The 16,969-nt window shown below is 37.0% G+C and overlaps 1 protein-coding gene across 1 annotated transcript in view; it reads left to right on the top strand.

The window, feature by feature from the left end:
- Positions 1-16,969, top strand: part of pth2ra (parathyroid hormone 2 receptor a) — a 90,602-nt gene that overhangs the window by 22,784 nt on the left and 50,849 nt on the right. The window lies entirely within an intron of this gene.

Genomic DNA, 16,969 nt, shown 5'->3' with positions numbered 1-16,969 from the left:
CGAGCGCTTAAAGGTCTGGGTGGTTGATCGGAAGACCCCCAGAACTGCCAAGCTGCGACTGTTGGTCTGCTTAACAAGGCCCTTAACCTTTACTGCTCCAGGGGGCGCTGTATCATGGCTGACCCTGTGCTCTGACCCCAACTTCCAACAGTTGGATATGGGAAGAAAGATTTTCACTGTGCAGTATTGTATATATGACAAAAATAAAGGCTTCTATTCTAATGTGATTCTTAGTTATCTTCTGAAGCATATTAGCAGTTTCTCTAGCAATACACTATATTGCCAAAAGTATTCGCTCACCCATCCAAATAATCAGAATCAGGTGTTCCAATCACTTCCATGGCCACAGGTGTATAAAATCAAGCACCTAGGCATGCAGACTGTTTTTACAAACATTTGTGAAAGAATGGGTCGCTCTCAGGAGCTCAGTGAATTCCAGCGTGGAACTGTGATAGGATGCCACCTGTGCAACAAATCCAGTCGTGAAATTTCCTCGCTCCTAAATATTCCACAGTCAACTGTCAGCTGTATTATAAGAACGTGGAAGTGTTTGGGAACGACAGCAACTCAGCCACGAAGTGGTAGGCCACGTAAACTGACGGAGTGGGGTCAGCGGATGCTGAGGCACATAGTGCGAAGAGGTCGCCAACTTTCTGCAGAGTCAATCGCTACAGACCTCCAAACTTCATGTGGCCTTCAGATTAGCTCAAGAACAGTGCGCAGAGAGCTTCATGGAATGGGTTTCCATGGCCGAGCAGCTGCATCCAAGCCATACATCACCAAGTGCAATGCAAAGCGTCGGATGCAGTGGTGTAAAGCACGCCGCCACTGGACTCTAGAGCAGTGGAGACGCGTTCTCTGGAGTGACGAATCACGCTTCTCCATCTGGCAATCTGATGGACGAGTCTGGGTTTGGCGGTTGCCAGGAGAACGGTACTTGTCTGACTGCATTGTGCCAAGTGTAAAGTTTGGTGGAGGGGGGATTATGGTGTGGGGTTGTTTTTCAGGAGCTGGGCTTGGCCCCTTAGTTCCAGTGAAAGGAACTCTGAATGCTTCAGCATACCAAGACATTTTGGACAATTCCATGCTCCCAACTTTGTGGGAACAGTTTGGAGCTGGCCCCTTCCTCTTCCAACATGACTGTGCACCAGTGCACAAAGCAAGGTCCATAAAGACATGGATGACAGAGTCTGGTGTGGATGAACTTGACTGGCCTGCACAGAGTCCTGACCTCAACCCGTTAGAACACCTTTGGGATGAATTAGAGCGGAGACTGAGAGCCAGTCCTTCTCGTCCAACATCAGAGTGTGACCTCACAAATGCGCTTCTGGAAGAATGGTCAAAAATTCCCATAAACACATTCCTAAACCTTGTGGACAGCCTTCCCAGAAGAGTTGAAGCTGTTATAGCTGCAAAGGGTGGACCAACGTCATATTGAACCCTATGGATTAGGAATGGGATGTCACTTAAGTTCATATGTGAGTCAAGGCAGGTGAGCGAATACTTTTGGCAATATAGTGTATCTTACTCTGTTGCCTATTTTTCCATTTGCCCTAGAAGATTTCAAGCTTGAGTCTCATCATTGATAGTAATATTTATTCCAGGTTTGTTGTAGTGTCCTTTATACTATTAAACATGCTATTAAAAAATACTATTATTCTACAAACAAGTTTTTGTTACACAGGATAGTGTTGTAAAGGTAAACAAAAAGTCTTTAAAATGCATTTTATAAAAGCCCCAGCTATTCAGGGCTTATCAGCTGAACTTCACACATTTTAGCCGCTGTGTGTTTTACAAAACATTTTAATCCAGTTCAGTTTCACTGGGGATTAGTGCCTGTGCAGCATTAAAGAGCATCACACTGCATTTCAATTAACAGATTGATAGATATGTCGTCTAGAACAGATAGACGGCATTCTATCGACATTCCCAAACTAAACCCAAAATACATTCCCAGCTTCAAAGAATTTCAGGTGATCAGTGAAATAAATCTGCAAAATATTATATATCTGTGTATAATACAGCACTAGATTGTGCACAGTTGAAAGCCTGATCTTATACTCGATACAAGGACTAAGATAACTAGAGTCGTTGTAGTTTTGCTTCTGAAATAGTGATGATATTAGAAGAACCAAGGAAGAATGCTTTACAGGCTATAATGGTTTATATAATTAATTATAAATGAATAAATGACAATTGTATTAGTTATACTTACAGAGTAAAACCTGTTACTTCCCATATACATCTCTGCATGTATAATAACAATGATTTTGACATGATCATATTTTGTCTAAATATTATGTGTGTCTATTTTTGTCACATAAACATTACAGTATGGTGAAATAATTTTCTTTGCATATCCTAGATAGATAGATAGATAGATAGATAGATAGATAGATAGACAGATAGACAGATAGATAGATAGATAGATAGATAGATAGATAGATAGATAGATAGATAGATAGATAGATAGATAGATAGATAGACAGACTTTATTGAACTTCAGAGCACAGTGTCACCCAATATACAGTGACCCTGGAGCAGAGAGGGTTAAGAGTCTTGATTAAAAGCCCAAAATTGGCAGCTTGGCAGTGCTGAGCCTCAACCTTCCAATCAATAACCCAGAGCCTTAAGTATTTGAACCAGCAGAAAGAGAGGGAGAGAGAGAGAGAGAGAGAGAGAGAGAATCATAAATACATTTTCCATTTAAATTATAACACTGAGTACAGATTGAAGCTTCTAAAATATTTGAGAAAACTTTGAGATAATGAGCTTCTTTACTTCTGAAGCTGAATCATGTTATTAAATTAATGGTCTCAAAATTCCATCCCACACTATCAGAGATCCTCATCTCCAGAATACGAGGCCACTTGAAAACTTACACTCTCACCTGATACCATTACTGTTTTTTTTTATTGTTCATTACTGACGTCTTGTCTTTTGTTTCCATTGCATTGTCTTGTTTCTGAGATTCTGGATTTCTTTAGCAGTTGAAACCCTTTGCCTGTTATTTCTCAGTCTGGCTTTGGCCCTTGTGTCTGCCTTTAAAATGGATTGTGTTGTACATTTATTTTATTTATTTTAATAATAATCTCTGCTCTTGGATGAGACGTTTCTCAGATTGTGTGCAGTCAGCTGCATAAACACTACAAGATGCACAAAAATGTATTGCATCTAGGGAATACAATAATTTTTTTTCTGTTTCTATTTATTTTTCAGGTTACTGATAAATATTCTTCTGTATATGATGAATAGAAATCATGTGACCAAAAAAGCCAGATGCAAAGAAATAGCCATATAATAAAGTGTGTACAAATGAATTTTTAAACATTAATTTAATAGAATTTAAACAATTCTGCTCCTTAGAATATATTTTTTGCAGTCATAGTTCATAGTTTAGTTTTCATTAGCATGGACCTCACAAACATCTGAATCCAGAACAGGGGCACTACTGAATAATATTAAGCTGCAGCAAAGGTTTGGGTTAAAAGGGTTCAGATAGAGGCATGGAATAAGTGTTGCCTTGGCGAGACAGAGGTCTGACTTAGACATTGATTGTGGTTGAACAAGCTAAATATTCCTCTGTTTATTCTAATATTTTTGGGCTTTTGGCGGAACTGGAGAGCAGAAATGACCTGCAAAATTGAGTGTGCCAAATGCCCCATAAGGCTGAAAGGCAGTGTGTTTGATGACAGAGAACTGTAAATGCGTGCTGTCTCTGCAGTGACTGACAAGTTAGCCAGAGCCTCGGGGCATGATTTCAAAAGAGATTCACCCCGTACAAAGTCATTATTGGCACTGTGCATACTGAGGTTTCTTCGTATTCCTCTTTTTTTTTTTAAATAACCACCTACAAATCTGCCTGGTGCTCTATTCAGTCTAGTGCTGCCATTTTAGTGGGATTTGATTATATAGTGTAGCCCACACTGAGACTTTAACCATGTCCACAACAGCCAACATGTACAGAATTGTACAATTTGTTTTGCCAAACCCACAGCTTGAGTTTCTCTCTATAAGCCATACAGGAACCGAGCCAGTGTCTGAGGGTGGAAGGGCTTTGGGACCCAGCTGTTTTGTGCCATTGCTGGGGTTTAATCTTGGCACAAAGTAATGTTCATGCTTATGGTTATGCAGTTCAAAGATACATATGTGGGACTGAAACAGAATTCTGTTTTAATGTGCCTGACGTTGCAGTATTTATTTGGACTCCTTATGTTGGAGGAGACATTGAGACTGTATTTTGAAGTCAGTATGTGAAGTGGAGTCAGTGAAAGCCTTCTGTTCAATTATAAGCGTATTAGAATATGAAAAAGCAAAAGGCACAAAGAGATATGTAAATGTGAAATCAATGCAATGTATAAACACAATTAGAAGAAGCTTTTATTATCACCACACATACATTACAGCACAGGGGAATTCTTTTCTTCACATATTCCAGCAGAGGAAGTTGGGGTCAGAGCACAGGGGCAGCTATGATACAGCACCCCTGGAGCAGAGAGGGCTAAGGTTCTTGCTCAGTTGCCCAAACGTGGCAGCTTGGCAGTACTGAGGCTTGAACCCAAACCTTCCAATCAACAACCCAGAGCTTTAACCACTTGAGCCACCACTGCCCCTTCATACATTTTATGATGGACAGAATGAAATAGGCCTATTTTCAGGAACAGAAGGTTATGAAGTCCGTGTTCACATACAGAACCTTGGCTGTGCTTCCAAGTAAGCTTATTAACCCCTGAGCTGGTTCTGGAGTGCTGTAATATGTGACAGATGCTAACCGAAGGAAAATGTCTGGCTTTAAATCATGGTTTAAACTGTACACATTAATAATAGTAAAGTGATACAGCTGAGGTCAAACATTTACACACTTTTAAGCGTTCATTAATCCACACATTTCATACCTACATACATACATTCTTTTTAAAACAATTGAAAATATACTCATTTTTAACGTCATCGTTAATTCCAGTTTATATATCAGGATGATGTTCTATTTAAAAAGTTGTAATGAAAAGATTCAAGATTTAAAGTCCAGATTTTTAGAAGCTTCGGATTGGCCAAATGTTTAATTAGAATTTAATTGCCAGTGCATCTTTGGCTGTGAAGAAAACGAAAGAAATCATATACAAAGGTCAAAAAGACTTAAAAAGCTCAAGGTAAAGGTGACTTAACTTGTTTGTGAGTTTTAGGAAAACAGGCACAAACACTTAAACCTGAACACAAAGCATGAAACAATCAGGCTTTAATCTACAGGTCTGGTGGGTGTATAGATTTATCCTTACAGTTACACAGGGAAGAAGATATACAAGAACTGACATGATAAAGGCAGACTTGATCATCAGGTCATGTGTGTGTGTATGTGTGTGTGTGTGTGTGTGTGTGTGTGAGAGAGAGAGAGAGAGAGAGAGAGAGAGAGAGAGAGAGAAATGTGCAGCTTACAGCTAAACATAGCTATTTATCAAAAGCTGCAAATATAACATCCTATTGTTGAGAGCTTATGATGTATATACTGTATGAAAACGGAGACCTTGCTTAGAATCCAAGAAAAAATCCCGAAGGTCTCAAAATAGAAAATCCCAAACAAAATAGAGGTTCAGACTTGTGAATTCCAGCTGAAAATAGTATAATGCGTGGTCCGATGTGTTCAATCTTGCCCCCGTTTCATATCCATTCTCATAATAAGTAGGCATTTAATCTACTGTATATTTTCCATGAGCAACAAAATAAAAAGAAACAGAAGTCTCTATACAGTCAAGAGGAAGCGACAAATTGAAACAACACAAATAAATTTGTTCAAAACAAGCATAGATTTTGCAGAACTACTACATTAGTTTAAGCTTACCTCCTGTTTGATCATCTGTCATGGAGCTTGCAGCCACAGAGAGAGACAGAGAGAAACATAGATTAATGCAGTAGCAGTAAAATAGTTTTTTTCTTTAACCCTAACTCTTGAACAAGCAGGGTGAAGAAAAAAAAATTCACTGGACTGCACATGTACATTAAATTAACATATGAAATCTTCTTCCCTCTTTCTTAACAGAACATAAGAAATATAGTACAAAAAGTTCAAGATTAATATTAAACTTATATTTCAATTCATTTGTATTATTCTATTATCCTTAATCCCTTGTGAGCAAACCTGAGGAGACTGTGGCAGGGAAAAACTCCCTTAGATGGTAAGAGGGAGAAACCTTGAGAGGAACCAGATTCAAAAGGGAACCTCATCCTCATAGTAGGAACTCATGGTTCAGAGGAGAGACTGCATGATAGTAGCTGTATTTGTTATGGCATATTGACTATTCTACTCATAATAAATTCCACCCACAAGCACTACGTAGCACAGTGTAACAAACCAATATAAATCTTTCCAGAATGCCAAGGTTGCTCCACTTCACTCCCACACATCATTTAAAATAAAGATCGAAAAAATGAACATCCTAAAGCAAGTGTGTTTCCTGTAGATGCTGCTCCATGAAGTCATGCAGAAATTGTCTCTGATCTCATTTAACTAATTCACAGATGACACATATTCATATATTTCATTTACCATGAATAAATTAGATTTTATGGTCATTATAGTGTATAATAGTAAATAAATTCATTATTGTTTATGGATAGATTCCTTATTGGCCCCTTGAGGGAAATTCAGAGCACAGAGTCACCAAATATACAGCATTCCTGGAGCAGAGAGGGTCAAGGGTCTATCCCAAAGGCCCAACAGTGGCAGCTTGGCAGTGCTGGGACTTAAACTCCAACCTCTCAGTCAATAACCCAGAACTTTAACCGGCAGAAAGAGAGAGAGAGAGAGAGAGAGCATACATACATTTTCCGTTTAAATTATAACACTGAGTACAGATTGAAGCTTCTAAAATATACCTTTGAGATAATGAGCTTCTTTACTTCTGAAGCTGAATCATGTTATTAAATTAATGATCTCAAAATTCCATCCCACACTATCAGAGATCCTCATCTCCAGAATACGAGGCCACTTGAAAACTTACACTCTCACCTGATACCATTACTGTTTTTTTTTATTGTTCATTACTGACGTCTTGTCTTTTGTTTCCATTGCATTGTCTTGTTTCTGAGATTCTGGATTTCTTTAGCAGTTGAAACCCTTTGCCTGTTATTTCTCAGTCTGGCTTTGGCCCTTGTGTCTGCCTTTAAAATGGATTGTGTTGTACATTTATTTTATTTATTTTAATAATAATCTCTGCTCTTGGATGAGACGTTTCTCAGATTGTGTGCAGTCAGCTGCATAAGCACTACAAGATGCACAAAAGTGCATTGGCTATATACAAAAAATATAAGACTAAGAAAAAGCCTTAAATATAAAATAAAACATAGCAGTACAGATATAAAACACAGTTGTAGATTTATCCATATTTATAGCAGTCTTTACATAATAGTATACATGTGCAAACTGGCAGTAGATAATAAATATGAAGAACATTGAGAGTCTAGAATATAATGATGTTAATGGTTGTAGTAGTGCAGTGTGAGAGTGTTATTACCTGTCACACACAGGTGATCTGCTGTACAATGTTATAACGAAGGAATGAATGACCTCGTGTAACGTTCTCTGTGACATGGGGGAATTAATGGAATTGGGAATTACCTGTATTGTGTTTTAGAGTGAGTGAGAGATTGTTTATGATGTTTGTTCAACAGTTTGTTCAGTGACCTCCTGTTCCTCAAACATCTCCAGTTTGGATCAAATGATAGATCCAGCCTTGAGAATTAGCTTGTTAATCCTGCTAGTATCCCTGGCACTGATGCTGCCCTCCCCCACTTCCCCAGCAAACCAGACTGGTAGATCTCCAGCATCTTGCTGCAAACATTGAAAGATCTGAGCTTCCTCAGAAAAGCCTGTTATAGTTACTCCTGTTTTGGGGTATGACTGTTGTTATATGAGCTTATATGTGTTAGATTGTGATGTTTGTAGATCGAAATTCTGAAAAGACACGACTAAATAGCTTGTGCAAAAAGTTTGAAAATGAAAATTAAAAGTTATCGTTCTGCTGATAATAAAATTAATTGGTTAACAAATTAATGTTTGTTTGTTTTTTACCAGCAGAAACATGCTTTAAAATGAGGTTATTTTTTATCTGCCTGACACACTAATAGGTTACCATTTTTACTGCCATAATTTAATTCATTTAATTTATTTGTTCTGAATATAACTAGATGATATGTATACAATGTGAAATGCTTTTGGTTCCTAGAGCAATAGAACAACTCTATACAAATCTTCACTAAGCTAGAATGCCTTAACCTGTTTCAGTGCCTAAAAATGACATATTGAGGAACATGCTGAGAGAGATACATCTTTACTTATATTGATGACATCTTAATCTACTCCCCTTCCCTTGACATCATGTCATGACAGCTTCTTTATCTCTTGCTATACTAGTTGTACATCAAGAGGGAGAATTGTGAGTTCTGTCGACCCAATATCTTGTTACTGGATACTGCATAATCAGTCTTCACACTGTGGTCAGTATGGTCTAGTCCAAGTCTTCATTGACTGGCCCATGCCCTGAACAATCTGCAGAGATTCCTTGGCTTTGCTTTTTCTAATGGTGCTTCTACTGGAGCACCATCACTTATCCCTTCCTGTTGCTGCTCCAAGGAAATCCAAAGTGTTCATTAGGAACTCTGCGGCTTAAAATGCCCTTACCCAGCTCAAGTCTGCATTCACCCTGACCCATATTCTCAAGTACCCTGATCCATCTAAACCCTTCCTGTGGAGGTAGATGCTTTAGAAACAGGAGTTGGAGACATCCTCTCACAAAGGTTTGGGGAAAAACCCAAGCTCAAACTATCACCTTCTTCTGGTGGATGTTGACCACCAAGAACTGTTGGCTGTCAAACTAGCCCTGAAAGGAGTGGCAACACTGGCTAGAATTACCCGCCTATACGATTTTCACAAATCATCACAAATCAACCTAAAGTACCTCCATATAGCCAAGTGTTTGGATCCCTTGCAAGGTCATTGTTTCATCTTCTATACCCAGTTCCAGTTCACCCTACTCTATTGCCCTGGCTCAAAGAACACCAAGGTAGATACACTGTCCCATATTCATTTCACCAACTCCCTGTGAGAGCAATAAGAAGCTCATTCTTGCCCCCTTCCTGCATCATGGGCACAATAGACTGGGAACTAGATCTGGCCATTAAACACATACTGAATTCCCCTGAACAAGCACAGTGTCTGTTTCGAGCCAAACATGACTGTTATGACCTGTGCATACACCTCTATTAGAGGACTGGGGAAATACTGCAGCTTACAAACATGGCTGTTCCGAGCCACAATCCCCAGAAAACATGGTGAATATGGTGTCCCAGTCCCAGAGCTTCTGAAAGAGCTCAGTATTGCTCAAACACACACACTAACACAAAGACTCTTTAAAAAAGCACTCTCATTCACAAAGTGTAGTGTACACATAGCATTGTCTGAGTACACCTGACGATACCAAGCCTGATTTCATTGTTCAATCACCTGGTTTTATCTGCCTCTGTCTCTTCACTCACATCTTTGTTTGTTTATCACCTGAACATTACCATTAAAGCTGTTTATCTGCATCTGCATCCGTCTTCACTTCCATTACATAACTGCTAGTTGTATTTTAAGTATTTAAGTACTTGGACACCAGACTAATGACAGTTCTGTTCATTTAACTTTATTTTTTGTTCAAATCAGCTGCCAAAATAATTTTCTACAGAGAAATCTAGCATCATTTTAATAGTTTAAACATACCTGAAGCCAACAAGATTGCATTTTTGGGAGGGATGTGAGGAGAATTTTATTGTTTAGGGCTTTCATGTATGAACAACTTCATGATTAATAACATAAATGAATTTTTGAGCAACAAACAGTGGGAAAGCATTAGAAATTCTTTTGGATAGAAGAGGTAAGAGCTGAGCAGACTGTTACAATGGGGAGAAAGAGTACAGTGATTTACATTTTGGGAATTAATTTTCTATTAATGTGCTGAAACTATGGTAGCGGTTTAACTAGACACTGAGTTATATATATTCGTGATGTGCACCAAAAGTTTTCGTACACAATTTAAAGCAGCAGTATTTGAATACTAAAATCACAATTTGAGTATGTGTTATTCCCACAGCCAAAAGAAGTATGTAATATTTAAAAAATCAGTCTTAAATAAGAAATGAGAGTGATCTTTCATTAGGCCCATTTTACATTAGAATGCTGGTGTGCTGCTTATATATCACTGGTTAAGGAAATATTTATAGTATGTGCGCTAGCTGTCAGATTTCTATAAAAATAAAGTTTGAACTGGAACCAATACTGGCATGCAAGCTGTTACAGTATGGGTACAGAAATGCTATAATATCTCTCTTTAGTATTGCTTCAAACATAAACATCTGTACTGCTGCTGACCAGAGAATCATTTAATTGCATTGGGGGAAAAATGCTACTTAATTATTCATTCATGCATGATTATTCCACATTAAATATGTCCTTTCTCTTTCCGAGAGGTTAACCAAATCTGTTTATTAACTATTAATATTAAGCAGAAGGCACACAGACACCACAATACACACTTACAGCTCTAGTTCTTAAAAAAATGCAGGTAAAAGAGACGTTTTTCAGCATCAGGCTGTGTTTTTGTTTATGGACATTACTCTTGTTTTTTGCAAAAAAATGATCTTCCAGCACACTATTTATATGATTTATCTTAATTTACAATGAATTAGTCTCATTGTACAGGAAAAAAAATACAGAGAATAAAAAATATTCCTAACAGTGCCCCTTTGATTTAACATGAGGCTGGTAATGACTTTAAGAGGCCATTACACAGTAAGAATAACAGTAAAAGCATTCTAGAAAGAACAAGCTATAGGTCTGAATGTATAAATGACAAAAAAACAACATAATAATTGGACTGTAAGAGCATGAAAAGTGCTTTTTAGCCAAATTAGTTCCAAGTTCTTGTGAAAATATAGCTGGAGAGGATTTAACAGTTTAGCAACTCATACCTATAAACTTTACAGTATACTCTCTGCATGAATTTTATGTGGGTTCGTGTGTGCTGAAATATTTGATGTAAAGTATCACAAAGTCTAGTAAATAGAGAAATATTTCCCAATAACATACTGCTCTTGTTAGCTAATAAAAAATTCCATAAAGTCATGTATATAAGACCAACTATTACTTGCAAATAATACTCTGGCAATTTTTAATTCAGGGCCAATTTAATTCTGTGCATGATATAAGCAGTCTCTCTTTAGCAGGTACAACAAGAAATAAAATAAAATAAAATAAAATAGGTAGCATATTTTGTACTAAAATAAATTCAATTAAAGCTAAACCATAATAAAAATGATATATTTATGTTATATCTAAGGGGGCGTAAGAAGAGTCGCTTAAAATTTATAACAGAAATACAGTAGAATTTAAAAAAAACCTAAAAGTTTAGACCTGACTGTATGATCATAATCTTTTAAACGAGTTATCTGAACTTGAACCAGTTAAGTATGTCAGCAATTTGCATTTGCATGCTACCACTGACGAGACTGCAGTATTAGTCATCCATTAATAATAAACATCTACAGTACAGACTTCCTGAGCTTCTGCTAAGCTAAAAACTTTAGGGAGTTCTAGAGAGGTTGATAGGATGACACGTTCTCCTGAGTGTTTAGAATTCATAATGATTACATGCCATCCATTTACAGTTTGTCCTCTTTGTCTGTACCTTAGCTGCTGGGTTAATGATGAACACTACATGAGATGAACATTTCAGTGGTACGCCATTTCCTGTTCAGTGAATAAGAAACCTGTGTGTTTGAACCTTCACTTCAGATCTACTTCCAGTGGCTCACTTCTTGTTAACAGTAATAATACGAGTAAACTTTACTCCTAAAACATTTACTTAGAATATTGACTCCTTTGTGTAAGTCTTACGTCGCAAATAGTTCTACTTCAGCATTGAGATCGAGTACAAGACGCTTTACCTTCCTACTGATACAAACATGTTAATTTTAGCACTACTTGACAGTTCAGCAACCTGGATTAGGAATATATAAGACTACCGGGAAATGATCTTGATAATATGCCTCAAGCAGAATTACATATAGAATTGTAGCAAAATGATTTTATATTCAATGTTTTTTCAACTCAATTTTATTTGTATAGCGCTTTTAATGATAGACATCGTCTCAGAACAGTTTTACAGAATATAAGAAAGATTCAAAAAGTTCAAGATAAAAATTAGACTTCAATTTTTATTTATTTGTATTTATCCTCATCAGGGTGGCACCAGAGAGTGTGATTATAAATAATTATAAACTCCACAGAGTGAGATTATAAATCATTATAAAAACAGAGAGTGGGGTTATAAATCATTATAAACACCAGAGATTGAGATTATAAATCATTATAAACACCAGAGATTGAGATTATAAATCATTATAAACATCAGAGTGGATTATAAATCATTATAAACACCAGAGATTGAGATTATAAATCATTATAAACACCAGAGATTGAGATTATAAATCATTATAAACATCAGAGTGGATTATAAATCATTATAAACACCAGAGATTGAGATTATAAATCATTATAAACACCAGAGATTGAGATTATAAATCATTATAAACACCAGAGATTGAGATTATAAATCATTATAAACATCAGAGTGGATTATAAATCATTATAAACACCAGAGATTGAGATTATAAATCATTATAAAGACCAGAGATTGAGATTATAAATCATTATAAACATCAGAGTGGATTATAAATCATTATAAACACCAGAGATTGAGATTATTCATAATGTCCTTTCTAAAGTCGTATATAAATATATAGAACTACTTGGTTGGAATTCTCCACCTAATCAATTAGAAAAACTGTTTACTTTTCCCTGAAGATTTTTTTTTAATGTACCTAAAGAAGATAAGAAAAAATCCTTATTTGCGCTGTCTCTGAGAACTCACAACTCGCTGTTGCTATTTCCTCATCCATCATCTCCTAGGACCTTTCTACTCCACGAGTATAGATCGTTCTATCTGTAAAAGTTAGCCAGGGAAATGTAAGTACTGAGTGTTAAGACTGAAGAATTGCTTAAAAAGTGTAAAACAACTACCACTAAATACCACAACCACGGTCTGGAATGAAATGTGAGGAAGATGTCAAGAAAATGAAGCTGAATTATTAAAAAAAAAAAATCTTAATAACACACTGGTAATAAAAAACAACAGAAGAAATGCCATGCCACTTCACAAAGATTAATTAGATCTAGTGGTCAAGTGATGCCTTAATGAAACTTTTTGCTTGTAAACAGTATTGTTGCTTGGTTTAAAGAAGGGCAGGGTGCATACAAGAAAATGTAGTTTAGTGAAATTGTGATAGAAATGAAATAATATCCCCAAAATTTATTCGATCAACAAAGCGGTGGCTGTTCAAACATCCGCTATCTCAGTCTTCAAATTTAAAACCTCGATTTTTGTTTGTTACACAGTTATATACAGTATATACACAACTTGCAGTGAAATGAAAACCCAGCCTGCTGTTTTCTTCAAAATATGAGTAATTAAATTAAAAATAAGAAATAAATAGGAAATAATAATAGGAAGTAATAGAATATTTGTTCAGAATGTGCAAAAATGAAGGTTCAAAATGTGGCAGCTACCACTGAGCAAAGCCCTTAACTCCTTAACTCTACATTTCACTGCCAAATGCCATAAATGTAAACATGCAGTTATATTCCATAGAGTACAGAGAGGATCTGTATGGTAGAAATGTCAGTTTTGCTAAAAAAAAAACTGTCTAATGGCTGAACTGTATCTGAACTGTAAAGACCATTCACATAAAAACCTAAGAATATGCATAAATGTTAACATTCTGAAGTGTCTAAGAATCTCTACAAGGATCCCCAACCATCAGGGCTCAGTAGGTAAAGTGGTTACGACTGATTTGTTGATCAGAAAATCAGGATTCAAGCCCCAGCACTGCCAAGCTGCCACTGTTGGGCCCTTGAGCAAGGCCCTTAACCCTCTCTGCTCCAGGGGGTGCTGTATCATGGCTGTAATGTATATGTGTCAAATAAAGTTAAAATTTCTAAACGAATATCACATACGCTATATCACATACGCTATATTGCCAAAAGTTTTGGGACACCCCTCCAAATCATTGAATTCAGGTGTTGTTTTTCAGGGGGCCCCTTAGTTCCAGTGAAAGGATAATGCTTCAACATACCAAAACATTTTGGACAATTTCATGCTTCCAACTTTATGTGAACAGTTTGGGGATGATCCCTTCCTGTTCCAACATGACTGCACACCAGTGCACAAAGCAAGGTCCATAAAGACATGGATGAGCAACTTTGGTGTGGAGGAACTTGACTGGCCTGCACAGAGTCCTGATCTCAACCCGATAGAACACCTTTGGGATGAATTAGAGTGGAGACTGTGAGCCAGACCTTCTTGTCCAACATCAGTGCCTGACCTCACAAATGTGCTTCTAATGGAATGGTCAAAAATTCCCAGAAACACACTCCTAAACCTTGTGGAAAGCCTTCCCAGAAGAGTTAAAGGTGTTATAGCTGCAAAGGGCGGGACAACTCCATATTACATTCATGTGCATGTAAAGGCAGATGTCCCAAAACCTTTGGCAATTTAGTGTATGTTGATTGATCATATTTATGAACTTATGTCAATATTCAACTACAATGTAGATAAAATGCCTGTGTCATTTCCTTATAAATCAAAGCTGGTAGATTTATTTACAGTCAAAGTCATTTCTACATTTAGAAATGCTTTGATTTATTATTTTCACTGATATAAAAGTTTTTTTTTAATATTACAGTCCTCAGACTTTTAGTGGTAGTTTTCTGTTGTGTTTTTCCCGTAACAAGAAAGTGTTAAAGTTGCCTTATTGCTCCAAGTACAATATGGTGTGAAAAAAAATCATCATTATAAAGCAGAGGTTCCTAGGGTTACCTTTTTGTGTTTAAACACAAACTTGATTAAACTCTTATTTAAAGCTTATTATCCAGACCTTAAAAAAGTTTTGTCAGTAGTAGAGAAAGGGAAAAGTTTTGAAAATGTGCATAATATGCAATCCTGAAGAAACTGTGGAACTTAACACAAAAAGAAGAGCAATATTATTGTCATTCTTTAGGGTTTAGAAACTCAAATCTTAATTAATCCTGCCATCTGGTTCAATTAGTGAAGGCACAAACTTATTTATTTATTCATCTACAGTTTAGTGCTTATGTGGAAGGTAGATGAGTTTAAATACATGGGGTCAACTGTCCAGGGTAATGGAGATGGTACTTGGTGGAGAAGAGTGGCAGTCATTTGCGATAGAAAGGTGGGGAAAATTTCTAAGACTATGGTGAGGCCAGCTATGTTGTATGGTTTGGAGACAATGGTGCTTACAATAAGACAGGAGGCAGAGCTGGAGGCAGAGAAGATGCTGAAGATGCTGCAATTTGTGTTGGGAGTGACGAGGATGAAGAGGATCAGATATGAGTATATTAGAGGGACAGCGCAAGTGGGACGATTTAGAGACAAAGTGAGAGAGGAGAGATTGAGATGGTTTGGGCATGTGCAGAGGAGGGATATGGATTATATTGGAAGAAAAATGCCGAGGATGGAACTGCCAGGAAAGAGAAGAAGAAAAAGGATACAGTGAGGGAAGACATGCAGGGGTTTGGTGTGACAGAGGACAGATTGAGATGGAGAAGAAGAAGTACAGTGCTTATGTGCAGTTCGTAATTTTGATAATAATATAGTGATTCGCCAAGATCGGGTTTCACAGGCTTCTGTCTCAAAATTCTGAAAAAAATTACATACTTTAACTATAATTAGGCAGTCAACTTTAAGGTAAAGCATTTCCAGATCAGTCAATAGTGCCTTTTGTACTTCAAAATGAAGAAGTATAACTGTTAGTTTAGCATTTACAACCACCTTATTAGTGTGAACTTTTATTATTCCCTTTCCTCCATTATATTTCCAATCAATAATCTGGTTGTAGATGCTGCTGTACTGTCGCAAATGGGTCAATAGAGTCATCATCATTGCAAAGCAACATTTCCATCACATATTTTTAAAGGAACAGGTTCTCACTGAGAGCCAAATGTTCTTAGACATGTATAATGAGGAATATTATTAGAAATGGATATCAGATCCATCTGGATAATTTTATTCCATATCAGTGCTTGAAAGGTGATGCTGGAGTTTTCTGTGAGAAACTGTACTGAGACTCTTTCCATCTTCATTTAAATGTTTTAAGTTATTGACTTAAATAAAAGAAATTATTCATAGATAAAGGATTATTCCCAAACTGCAGATTCTTTTATAGGTTGATGGTGTTTGTGTAATTTTAGAGAAAAAAAAAATTGTATTGTTTCTTAGCCACTTCAATTTGTGTTCAATTTGATTTTAAAAGCTGAATAAAACAAAGCTGAATAAGTGAATAAGACTGATGATCTCCTCATCATGGCACCTGTTAGTGGGTGGGATATATTAGACAGCAAGTGAACATTTTGTCCTCAAAGTTGATGTGTTAGAAGGAGGAAAAATGGACAAGCGTAAGGATTTGAGCGAGTTTGACAAGGGCCAAATTGTGATGGCTAGACGACTGGATCAGAGCATCTCCAAAACTGCAGCTCTTGTGGGGTGTTCCCGGTCTGCAGTGGTCAATATCTATCAAAAGTATCTGTGAGTCCTATAAGTTGCAAGGTGGGACCCATACAGGACTTAAAGGATCTGCTGCTAACATCTCGGTGCCAGACAGGTCAGGACGGGTCCCTCGACGGGTCAGGACTGTTTTGGCAGCGAAAGGGGAACCAACACAATATTAGGCAGGTGGTCATAATGTTCTGCCTGACCAGTGTATAATAATGAAAGGGTTTGCATGAGATCATAATCTTGCTGTCATGTTTTTTTAAGGATAAGATTAAGTGAGCTGTCAAGGCTCCTATAGTAAGTTCAGCTTG

This window comes from Hemibagrus wyckioides, linkage group LG06 (genome assembly GCF_019097595.1).
Source record: "Hemibagrus wyckioides isolate EC202008001 linkage group LG06, SWU_Hwy_1.0, whole genome shotgun sequence".
In the NCBI taxonomy this organism is placed as follows: Eukaryota; Metazoa; Chordata; class Actinopteri; order Siluriformes; family Bagridae; genus Hemibagrus; species Hemibagrus wyckioides.
Note: the sequence above shows the minus strand (reverse complement) of the source record. Positions and strands in the feature narration are given on the sequence as shown.